Consider the following 12357-nt stretch of genomic DNA (forward strand, 5'->3'; position numbering starts at 1 on the left):
GTAAATGAATATGCATTCACATAAATGAAAATGCAGTTTTCAAAGCCATCTGTTTATCTCCTGCTGACTTTAAATAAATAAAAAATGACTGGGCTTCTGGAGGGATGACTCGCAACAGAGCTAATTCCAACAGAGATCATAAGCTTTTCTTTTTTTTCCTGCAAAGAAAAATGTGTTTTCATTGAAAGCCTCAGTGCCTGAAGAATGAGAGATTCTGCCAAGGCTAGCCAAGTGTTATGCAGATGGCGTAGAGTTGGGAAAGAGCTTGTTTCTTCTGTGCATTGCATTAAGGGTCTCAAAGTTCCTAGCTTTTCTATTTTGAGACAATTATACTACAATTCCTACAGAACCAGAAGCATTATTCATGTATGGCTCAAACAATAGAGCGAGCTCTACTGATGCGAATATATGTGCATGTATGAAAGATATATAAAGATATATAACATGTAAAAAAACAAAAACAAACCTGAGCAGAACCAGAATTCCATCTATTTTCTTTTCCTCTTTTCCACCTTCCAAGCTCAACACAGTGCCTTCCATAGATACATTTTCTACAAACTAGATAGAGGAGACAACACCTATTTGATTGGGTTGTATGTATACAGTAATGGAGAGAGAGCTGGAGAGCTGGGGCTGTTCAGCCTGGAGGAGAGAAGGCTTGAGGTCACCTGATAGTGTCCTTTTAGTATCTAAGGGGAAGTTAGAGGAAAAAGGGGAGAGGTTCTGTAGTGATAGAACAAGGGGAAATAGTTTCAGGCTCAACGAGGGTGGATTTAGATTTGGTGTGAGGAAAAAGGCACTGGAGCAGGTTGCCCAGTGATGTGGTTGGTCCCTCATCCCTGGAAACTTCATTGCAGGAGAGTTGGACTAGATAGCACTCAGAGGTCCTTTCCAACTCTAAGGATTTTATAAAAGAGAACATGAGAAGTACTAAATAGGTAGTTCATAACATAGGTCTGGTAGGAAGTGACTTTATATTTCAAGATCTGGAATGAATAGGAAATAGATCCAATCAGCAAGTGACAGTATAGTAAAAAAATTGCACAAATACATATTTTAACTTAAATGAAGTGAAATGTGAATGGAGAATCTCTGTAATGCTTTCAAAGAACCACTGAATTAACATGGGTGCTGGAATTCTTAATAAAGTTTGTATTGCACAATGTATTCTTTCATGGAAAAGCTCAAGAAGCTTTGTTCCCATTTTAAAAAGTAATTGCTCTTTACCTGTTTTTGTTAAGAAAATTGTGTGTGAACAGGAAAATAATGTATGGATTTGTATTTTCCAGTGACAGAGAGATTGTATATATTAGATATGTAACAGATTTCACACTACATAACTATGATCTTGGATGTTTTCATTTCTCTAACCAAGAAACAGAACTGAAAATACAAAAAATATATATATTGGTGGAAAAACCCCACAAATTTTAAAGGATGGCTATGTGAAAGTCAGGGTGAATTATGCAGCTGTTACTTCTGGTTTTTACACCTTTGAGCCTCTTAAGGGGAGTTTATGAATGAAATAGGGCAGGGTTCACCAAAGTTTCAGTTGTAATTACTGATCCTGTTGGCTGCAGGCATGATGTGTAAGTGAAAAGGTGTACAGCTTTGACAATCCTCTCCCAAAACATGAGAAGCAATATGCACCCAAGACTGACATAATGCAAGGTTACAGTTTCTGACAGAAGGGTGGTTGGGAAACATACAGTCTGGATACCTCTACTATGAAGTTAAACAGAAATCTTCAAAATTCTTCCTGCATAATTGTACCTAAGAACCAGCTTATGCAGAGATGAAAACATAGGCTACTAAGAGAGTGTGTATTTCAAGTTATGTTCCATGTTGGAATAAACAAACTATAAAAAGTGATTATACTTTTTCAGCATAAAAACAGAAGGAACTCTCAGCAGTGTTTTGACTTGCAACTTTCTTTCCCCTCTTAAATCTGAAAGGCAGCCTGAGTTTTGAACTTAACCTGTCTATGAAGGTACTGCAGAAAGCGCTTAGGAGGAAATGTATCAGAGAGGAGGAAAGGAAAGCCTTTGTTAGGCATGAGGAAGGCTGAAAAGACTTTGAAGTAATAATACAGTTTTTTCTTGGAAATATCACTTATGCTGAAGAAAATTTTTTTGTTTATTTTGGGGGGAGGAAAAAAAAATTATGCCCTGAGGATAGTAATTTATAACTCAACATATCAAGGCTTAGAGAATAAGATCTCCTCCACCAGTGTCCTACTAAGTCCTAGAAGAACTATTTTCTTGTCATATAATCATTTGAGTTGGAAGAGGCCTTTAAAAGCCATGTAGTCCAACTTCCCTGCAGTGAATGGGGTCATCTACAGCTAGATCAGATCATTCAGAGCCCTGTCCAGCCTGATGTTGAATGTCTCCAAGGAAGGAGTTTCCATCATGTCTACGGGTAACTTGTTGCAGTGATTTACCACCTTATTGTAGGGAACCTTTTCCTTATTATATCTAGTCCAAATCTCACTTCTTTTGGTTTGAAACAATTTCCTCTTGCAATAGACCATGCCAAAGGGTCTGTCCCATTCTTTCCCATAGCTCCAATTTTAGATACTGCAAGGATGCTATCAGGTCTCCCTGGAACTTTCTCTTCTCCAAGCTGAACAGCCCCAGCTTTCTCAGCCTGTCTTCACAGGGAATATGTTCCATCCCATAGACCATTTCTGTGGACCCCTTCTAGATGTGGTGCAAGTGATTAACAGATTATCTAGCTCAGTAATGTGTGATCTTATATGTGATGCTTGGCTCTGATTGTCTCCTTTCAAAACAAACAAACAAACAAAAAAATAAAACAACACATTGAATCTCAAAAAATTGTCTGTGCAATAGCTTAGAACACGTAAGACCTTGATGATATACCCTCTGTCTACCATGCATTTTGACTGACTGCAATAATATTTTTTAAGCTTTCTGCCCTTATATTTCCAGTATGTAAAATGAGAGTAACAGCATAGAGAAGGACATAAATATATGCTTATGTTATTCCTACTCTTACCTTCTATGCTCCCTTGAAATTTGAAGAGGCTATTGCACATGCTTCCAATGATAAAGACAGCTTAAACAGAGGGACTGAATAAAATGAGCCAAGTATACTAAACACTGTATGTGGCTTTAAAAAGATATCAATTTATTATATTTTTGCTAGGTACAATACACTTCAAATTTCACTGGGTTGATACACCTATGTGTTGAGCTATCACAGGTCTCATATTATTTTGAGATTAGTTCAGTACTTCTTTGTGGACATTCAGGTGATCTATTACAAACCCTGCTCAGGTTTGTGAGGACTTTTCTTACTTGTCCTCTGTGCCATGTGGTAACACCAACTGTATTCTGAGATGCAGCTAGACTTGTAAGTAGAACAGTTTTATTCATATGGAATTACAAACTAATTTAGTGTCGACTCGGGCTACCTCAGCGTTCTCCATGCTTTCAAGCTTTCTGCAAATAATGTAGCTATGAACATAGAAAAAGTGAATAGGCATCTAATTTATTCTCAAAAGAACATGATAGAAGGTAATTAACAAAACAAAGGCAGAATACTTAAGATTGTAGAAGGAAATGTTTGAAAGTGTGCCCCGGTGGCGCAGCGGTAGAATTGCCGCTTGCAACACCAGAGGGCCCGGGTTCGAATCCCCCCTGTGGTACAAGGGGTAGAAGTGCCGCTCTGCTACACAGAGTGCTCGAATCCCGGGAGTTGGACTTGATGATCTCTAAGGTCCCTTCCAACTCGCACAATACTATGATACTATGATGATGAAATCAATACCTAATGTGATGAAATAGAATCTCTAGGGTAGGCAACCTTAGATTTTTCTTAATTGAAATTTATGAGAATCCATGGAACTGCCTTAGGTATTTTGAGAAAATGATTATGTAAACAGTCATGTTTCTAGTCTCAAGGCAGTTATTAAGACCACCTTCTGATGCATCACCGGAGCACGTTAAGAATATGAAATTATTCATGCTTAAAGGTGTTATGCATGCAAGTTTTACTGGTTCAGGAGCTAATATTTCAGTGGTAGAAAGACAATACAATTAGGGTCAGATTCTTTCTTTTCTCTGAAACAAATAATGAAAAGTTACTGTCAAATGCAGAATATTGCAATAAATGAATCACTGGCTTTATCCAAGAGATAATTCATGTTTTTATATTTTCCTTTAGTGAGTAATTTTTCAGTCTTGTTTTTCCTACTTATGCATTACACAGAGAGAAACTGTCAGCCTTGTATCCTGCAGAATCTGTTTGACCTCTAAAAATAGAGAAGATGTATCCACTAGGAAATGTAAATGATGAGATTTGAACATACAGTGAAGATTACCTTTTTAAAACACATAGCATTCTAATTTTTAAGTAGGTGGGGGAGTCGTTTCATTCTTCAGCAATGATGTCGCTAAGCTTGTAGCCCAAATGTTGTTCTCATTCTTGGCAAGTAACTTTAAACAAAGAATGTATGGTTTTCAAATGCTCTTCAAATTCAGTAAAAAGCATTTGTGCAAACAAAAGCTGTTGTTGTGTCTGGAAACTGTTGTTTATCTTTAGAGTGGAGCCATGTTAATAGTTTTAAGATGCTAAAATGCGAGGTCATTGATGCACAAAATAATCAAATTCTGATAATCTTGCTTTATAGTGCTGTCATATTATGACCTGAATTAAAACTATGTGCAAGAGAAAGAGAAGATTTGAACACTGAATCTTTGTGCTCTGAGTAATTTGTGTAAAAAGTTAGGTGCCAGAGAAGCCTTTTCTACTCTTAATTTTCGTGAAAGGCTTCTCTAAATAAGTATTTCTAAGATGTTTCTAAGTTTCAGCTGTATTTTCTGGAACATGTAATAGCTGCATCAGTATACACCTTTTTTCTACACAAGTTTTCTGATCTGATTAAACTGATATCTATGCTTGAATCCTAAAAGAGATGTACATTGAACGGACATAATGAGTATTAGTTCGAAGTGGTTACTGTCACCATCCAAATCCATTAAGTCCTCTTCCCCTAAAGACTAATAGAATCACAAACGCTCAGGTTAGGGAAGACCTTAAAGATCACGTCCAACTGCAGCCTAACCATACTACCCTAACTTTAACAGCCCTCCACTAAATCATGTCCCTGAGCACCACATCCAAACAGTCTTTAAACACATCCAGGGATGGTGACTCAACTGCCTCCCTGGAGAGCCTATTCCTGTGCTTAACAACCCTTTCTGTAAAGAAGTCTTTCCTGATATGCGACCTAAATTTACCCTGGTGTGCAACTTGAGGTCATTTCTCCTTGTCTTGTTACCAGTGAGAAAAGACCAACCCCACTCTGGCTCTAAGCACCTTTCAGATATTGAAAGAGAGCAATAAGATTGCCCCTCAGCTTCCTCTTCCTAAACTAAACAGCCCCAGTTCCTTAATAGGTAGAGGAGAACTAAGGAGTGATGAAGAAGACCAAGTGCCATGTTAACTTTTTCATAGTAGAAACCTACAAACCTATGACATGCCAAGTATCTTCACAAAGAAAGCTCTGAATGCTACTGCGGTATATTATGAAATTCCCTTTTTATTTATTTATTTTAAAGATGTGAAATTATTGTTACGTGTGTGTTAGTAGCTAGACCTGATAAGGATAGAGCAAAAGAACAGGGAGAGGCCTCGCTCTTTGCAGTTGTCAATTTGAACTGGGCATATTCCAGGCAGGCAATGATTTAGCGAGAGTATAGAATGTAATTTACAAGTCTTGTGGGATAAAGTCTTTGGAACTGCACTGTATATCAGTTTATCTGGATGGCTCCCCTAATAAGTTGGCACTTAGGCATTTTCAATCACATTCAGCATAATAGGAAAGGTTTCATTGAGAAGTTTCCATGAGTTTGAATATAGGTATGAGGTTGTTCTCTGTTAGAGGAGGAATTTTTAACAGGTTTAGTTGAAGAAAATTTGCATCTGTATTTGTCTCCAGTAAAACTACATGTGGGGGAAAAAGAATATAATTTCTTCAGCCACGAGAAACACCCACAGGAGTTTGTATCTTTTTAAACATCTGCTTCAAATAATGACAAGGAAAAATAAAAGTCAGAAATCAAGTTTAGTTTTGATATTTTAATGTAACTTGTCTTATTGTTTATGTAGTGTCCTGGAAAAATGATGAGAAGAAAACAAGCAAAGAAGATTGGAGAAGAAAAGAGAGTTGTCTGTGATTAAGGAGTTTTAAACAGTGGGTAGATAAAAATGGTAACAGTGGACTGATATATAGAGTGGAATTTTTTTCCCAGTTAAAATTTCCATCTGTGTATTGAAACATCTTTTCATCTGAATGTGATTGTGGCATTCAGTGAAATACGTGTGAAACATTTGTATATCAGCTACATACAATAGTGCTGTAAAGCATGATTTCCAGACTATTTGGATGGCTACCAACACAAGTAACATGTGAGTCATTTCTGAGGTAATGTACAAACAAAAGTAGATTTTTTACTACTTATGGGTTGGTCATCAATTGCTTTTGTTTGTTTTTCTATGTTATTGAAGTCTCAAAAGGCCTTAGAAAGAGAAAGGAAGAGCATAAAAAACAAAAGGACGAAGAGAAATCTGAATAACAAGGCGGGGAGGGAAGGACTGAATGAATACTGTGATAAAAATAACAGCTATCCATTAAGAGCAAAAAAACTCTTGGTGGGGTGAAATTTGTCTTTGCAAAACTAGAAAGTTTTAATCCCTTCCAGGAAGAGTTTAGGATTTCAGAACATAGTATTGTTTTCAACATTTATTCAGTGCTGTGGGTTTTTTTTTGTTTTGTTTTGGTTTGGTTTTTTTTGTTTGTTTTTTTATGGACAAAGTTACTAATTCTCTCTTCATACTGATTCCATAGCAGGGAACATACATATAAAATGTAGTTTTTCCAAGGGCAGGAATTATGCATTCTTGGTAGCAGCATGAAAAGCAGAATCATTGTTTTTCCATCTGATCAGTAGGATAAAAAAGTCTTGCAGCTGCGTAAATAATGCCAACATCCTGCGATAGACAGAGGAGGAAAGGTACTATTGTTTAGGAGACAGGCTTAGATCATACTTTTTCCTCTGCTGCTGCAGTGCAACACTGCTTCCCAGTTGAGGTAGGATATTCAGGCTGGATGTGGCTCCGGGCAGCCTGATCTAGTGGTTCGTTGAAACTAGATGATCTTAGAGTTCCTTTTCAATCCAGGCCATTCAGTGGTTGTATGATTCTAGGCTATTTTGGAATATGAAGAACATATCTAAGACTCCGTGGATTCCCTCCTCAGCATTAGTATTGAAACAGTATCACCACTACTACGTGAGGCAGCCATGCAGTTGTAGATGCTACACAACTTTTCATTAAGAAAGGCAGAATTTTCTTTCATTATCTTTCATCATATGAAATGATGCTTACCCTGACTTAAGGACAGAATCGAAGATCTGGTTGCTTATATTCAGTTTCAACAGTAAATATAGTAGGCCTATTAGATTACAAAAGTGTATATTTGCCAGCGTCATATTCAAGTTCACAGATCTGCTCCCAGTAATTAGAAACTAATAAACTTTCACACAGCGTGATGCGAAATCTGCTTAACATCAGAGCTGCCAGAATTAACTAAACATTAACTAAACATTAAACTGTAGTGCAGTCTTCCTGGTGTGAAACCAAAATAGTGCGGTCTGTCTGGATTACTTTTTCTGTTTCTGAGAATCTTTGAGGGAGCTGCATATTGCAGTTTGCTATGCCAATTGCTAAGCAGATTGCTAACACTTTTTTTGTAAGGTTATCTGCAAAATAATGACGAATAGTGCTTGCTTCGTACGTACTTTTGCCTCAGCTTTGGATTCTTAAGAAGTTTTAGCAGCTAACTTGGCTTCAGCCAAGGCTGAGAAATTGGTATGTTCACCCTTTCACCTGGTACCTCTCATATCAAAATTCTCTGCCATCTAATTAAGTAGCAAAGCTGGATCATAGATGGTATTTCTTTATCCAAGTACCTGTCACCAAAGGCCTTAATGGAAATTAATTATGTTTTGGACATTCATGTGTCTATTGAATCTGACCCAGGCTGCAGAAATAACTGGGGAATGTACAGGAGACAGAAGTGTGATTGCATGATGGGGGTGACTTGGAAAGTATTTTATACAATCTACTTTTTTCTGTATTTTTTTTTTTATTTTTTATTTTTTATCCTTTCCTATTTGCCTTGTAAATCATGTTATTTACTAGAATTTATCACCCTTGCTAGAAATAAAGCAGGAGTTAAGTGCCAAAGGTAACTCAGAGTAAAATAGCTCAAGTGTCAGGCAAGAAATTCTAACATGCCAAGGTAAAAACCATTTAACTGCTTTGCACATTTGCCTGTGTACTGCATACCCAATTCTGGCACGTTGTCATCTTCCATTAGTTGCCTAAAATGTTACACAACAGTCGTGTTCCCAAGGAAGCAGCAGTTCACAGTGGGAAGTATTTGCCATCATTTGCCAAGGCAAGTCATGATCAGCTACCCTTGATTATGTTTTAATAGCTGGCTTTTCCATTGTCTTGGGAATAGTTGTTACCTGATACTGACATGCAGTACTCATTCTAGGAGTTAGTGTTTTTATGGAGAAAGGAGGGATTTTTTTAATGAGATTCTGAACTTCCAAGGAAATCTTGAAGGTTCTTCTCTTTTGGAAATTTCTTGTATCTCTCGAGGGGCACTGAAGAGGCAGGTAAATTACATTTCCAACTTACTTTGAAGATAAACCTCTCATATCAGGGACCTTGGAGGATTCCTAGCAGATTAGTTTAGCTAAATGCAGACTATTGGTGCAGAATAGTAGCTGAGATTTTGTTCTCATATGGGGGCACTAAAATCAAAGGATTTCTTTTCCACCACTTAATTCTCAAATCTAAGTCTGATAGGGTGTGTGAGTGCCTACTTTTCCATGCAAACAAATCAAACTCACAACAACTTTCAGTCTGAAGTGATTACGCTACATTGGAAATGTTACCAATATCTCACTCCCAACTTTATTTCTCTACAGTTGTATATAATTCTAACAACTGTTATTATTGCAAATACCAAAAGGCAAAAAGTTATCCACTCACATGCACAACTTCCATTTCCAAAGACCCAGCAATTACCCCTAAAATATTCTGATTTAATCTTGTTGCTATAGCTACCTCTTTTGTCAATGCTGAAGCATACAGTAAGAATGCTGTAATTGTAGCATGCTCCCTGCTGTCTTAAGTAGTTTTCACAGCACTGCTTTCAGAGTGTTTGTGAAGTACACCATATGGTTTCCAGTCTTGAGAGCTGATCAGACTCTGGTTATTACCAAAAGATGTGAATGACATATCTTCACAAACTCACATTCCATACCTCCTAGTTGCATTAAAGAGTAAAGAAGTTTGGCAGAAAAGAAACCTCCTTTCACTCCGGCTTGTCCTCATTTATCAGAGGGGCTGGGGATGGCTGTGGTTAGATTCTGAGTGATACCCAATTAAGTGCTGCAAGTCTGATGGTATTTGAATGAGGTAACATGGCTGCCCCAGAAGGAGTTTGGTTGTGCTCGGTGAGAACTCTTAAGGCTAAATTAATGAAGAGTGCTGTTTATTGAAGCAACAGAATGCAGATTCTTTTCATAAAATCACAATTGTTTGAATTGGTAGGGACCTTTAAATGTCAATTCATCCAACTCCCCTGCAATGAACAGGGATGTCTACAGCTAGATCAAGTTGCTCAGGGCTTTTGTATTACCAGTGATAAATATACTGTCTGCAGATCATGTGTGAGTACCAAGAGTGTGAATAATACAGCTGACCAGGAACACGTTAAACTATGTTAAACTATAACTCTACAGAGACTTCTAAATTTCCCTGGGGAGCACTTGGTATGAGTGTGCAAATCTTACCTATTAGGTGTCCTTTTGGGGAGGAGGAGAGTGTTAGCCCATCAACTGGTCCCAAAAGTCAGCAATATCCTCCCAACTCACCTGTGATGTTATCTTCCCCAAATACCTCGTAAGCCATTTTAGTACCATTTTCTTACTTCCAGTTGGAGCTTGAGTGTCTCTAGTCAAATATAACTTTGTTGCAGTTGGTGCCTATGGTAAATGGAAAACTGATGACTCAGGGTGACAGCTATGGAATCTATCAGTTTCATAGTACCACTAAGTTCCCATCCCTGCTGTGTTAGCATGGAGCCTGTGATGTTTGTGCTCCATTTCATCTTCCATGCTGTATCTCTTAGAGTCAGCTTAACAAACTGCTGTGGTGTTGCTAACATCTAAGGCTGTAGGTTTGTCTTGCTTATGGAACTGTCATGTAACAGACTCCTTGCATATTCAGCACATTCCACCCTGAAGGTTTCCTCAGTGCTGTTCTGTCTCTTAAGAAGTGGCCATCTCAATCAGTCACTACCAATTATTCTACATAATCCATCCTGTGACTGTATTCACTCAGTCTTCATGGTATTTAGAAGCAATTGAGGACTAAACTCAAAGGTTCCTTGGGCTGCTCACTGTTTATGGGGATAGGGAGGAGCACACCATCACACTCCCGTCATCAGTTCATTTTTTCAGAAAATCTGTAGTAAAGTAGCATTCATTAAAATGGAACAAAATGAAATTGCTTTTTCTGCATATGAAAAGCTGCTGCCCACACCCAGGACACTGGTCTGTGGCTGTGCCACTAGCATTGGTTGTGCTTGTACACCTCTTGAATTCACTCCCTAGTGAATATCTCTGTTCAGAATTAATTTCATAGGAGTTATGAGCCAGTGTGATGCATAAAGGTTAGATTGTAGTACAGCTGGTTATGGACACTGGCTGTGGGGGTCACATTTAAAATGCTACTTTAGCTGGTACAGTTACTTTTAAATCTCATTCAGTCAGAGGGAGTAAGAAGAGTTGCAGTTAAAGGCTGTTGGTTGTCTTGTGGTTTGTTTTGTTTAAGGTTTTCTTATGTGTTTTAACCAATCTTTGCCTATGAGAGGTTCAAGTGATAACTATGTGAACTTGCTTCCCAGACAACTTTAGCCTTCCAGATTTATAGGTTTTCACAATTAATCATTTACTTCTTTCCCTTCTCATCAGTTAAAGAAAAAGAGTAAATCATTTAATTGTACACTTTTAGTAAAACTTGTGAATTTGGCTCACAAAATTGTGCATTAGGATGAAAGTAAAAGACTTGCAGTTCTCCAACAGGTGGGAGTATAATAGTGGTATACGACTTTGGCTGACATACATCAAATATAGACAGCAGCTGCTTTTACAAACTAAGTTATCTCATATAAAAACTGTATAAATAGAATGGCTGTGTCTATTGCTAAAGCTATTAAAAACAAACAAACAAACAAACAAGAAAGACAACTGCTGGTGTAGACTGAAGATCAGCAAATCCATGTCTTTGCTCTGGAAGATGTTTTCTATTTGAGCTATGTATGCAAGTTTCAGAAGCAGAGAATGACAGATTCTGCTTTGAGAACCTCTCTCACTGCATAACAAAGTCTCTTTTCTGTTTTCTTGAACTTGAGTGGAAGTTCAAAAGATGATAATTCAGCTGCACATATATGCAAGGAAGTTAAATGGAATAAGGCATTCTACATTCTCAACTTGAGGATCTGGTATACAAAAGTAAAAGGTGCAATGTACTGATTTTTCTCCCTTTCAGATTATGCAGCCAGAATAGAAACAAGCAGGATCAATTGTATCTTGTTGAGCTGAATACTGAGCTCAGCTACAATTAGCACGCTACTAATTTACAGCGAATACTGTCCATAAGTCATTTTGTATTTGACAAAGTGCTAAGATAGCAAGCAGGATTTTCTGATTTTCTGAACCATTATTATTGGAGAATAAGAAGACAAAGTCAGTTTTGCAATAGACAGTGGTCACTGGTAAAGTTTGGCAGGAGTCTGTGTCAAGGTCTATGCTACTCAACATACTCATAAATAGCTTGGAAGTGGGGGTGAAGAGTGAGTGGAAAAGGTTTGTGGAAAATACTCTGCTATTCAAGGCAGAAATGAGAAGTCAGTAAAGAACTTAGTAAAGCTGAGATGCAAAGTATTAAAATGACAGCTTAAATTCAGGGTAGGGAGATGTCAAGTGATACACATAGTGAAAACAACCGAAGTCATGTATAAAACTGAACCAGCTGTTACCACTCAAGGGCAAGATTCTGAGGTTATGATCTTTAGTTTCATGAAAGCATGGATTCATTGTCCAATGACATTCAAAAAAATTAATCAACTGTTAGGCATTTCCAGGACTGAAAACAAAACAGAACACTATTATACCCCTCTCAACATCTACAGTTCAGCCGTGTTTTAAATACCGCGCAAGTTCTGATCTCTTGATCTCCAAAAGA

This window comes from Excalfactoria chinensis, chromosome 1 (assembly GCF_039878825.1).
Source record: "Excalfactoria chinensis isolate bCotChi1 chromosome 1, bCotChi1.hap2, whole genome shotgun sequence".
Taxonomy (NCBI): Eukaryota; Metazoa; Chordata; class Aves; order Galliformes; family Phasianidae; genus Excalfactoria; species Excalfactoria chinensis.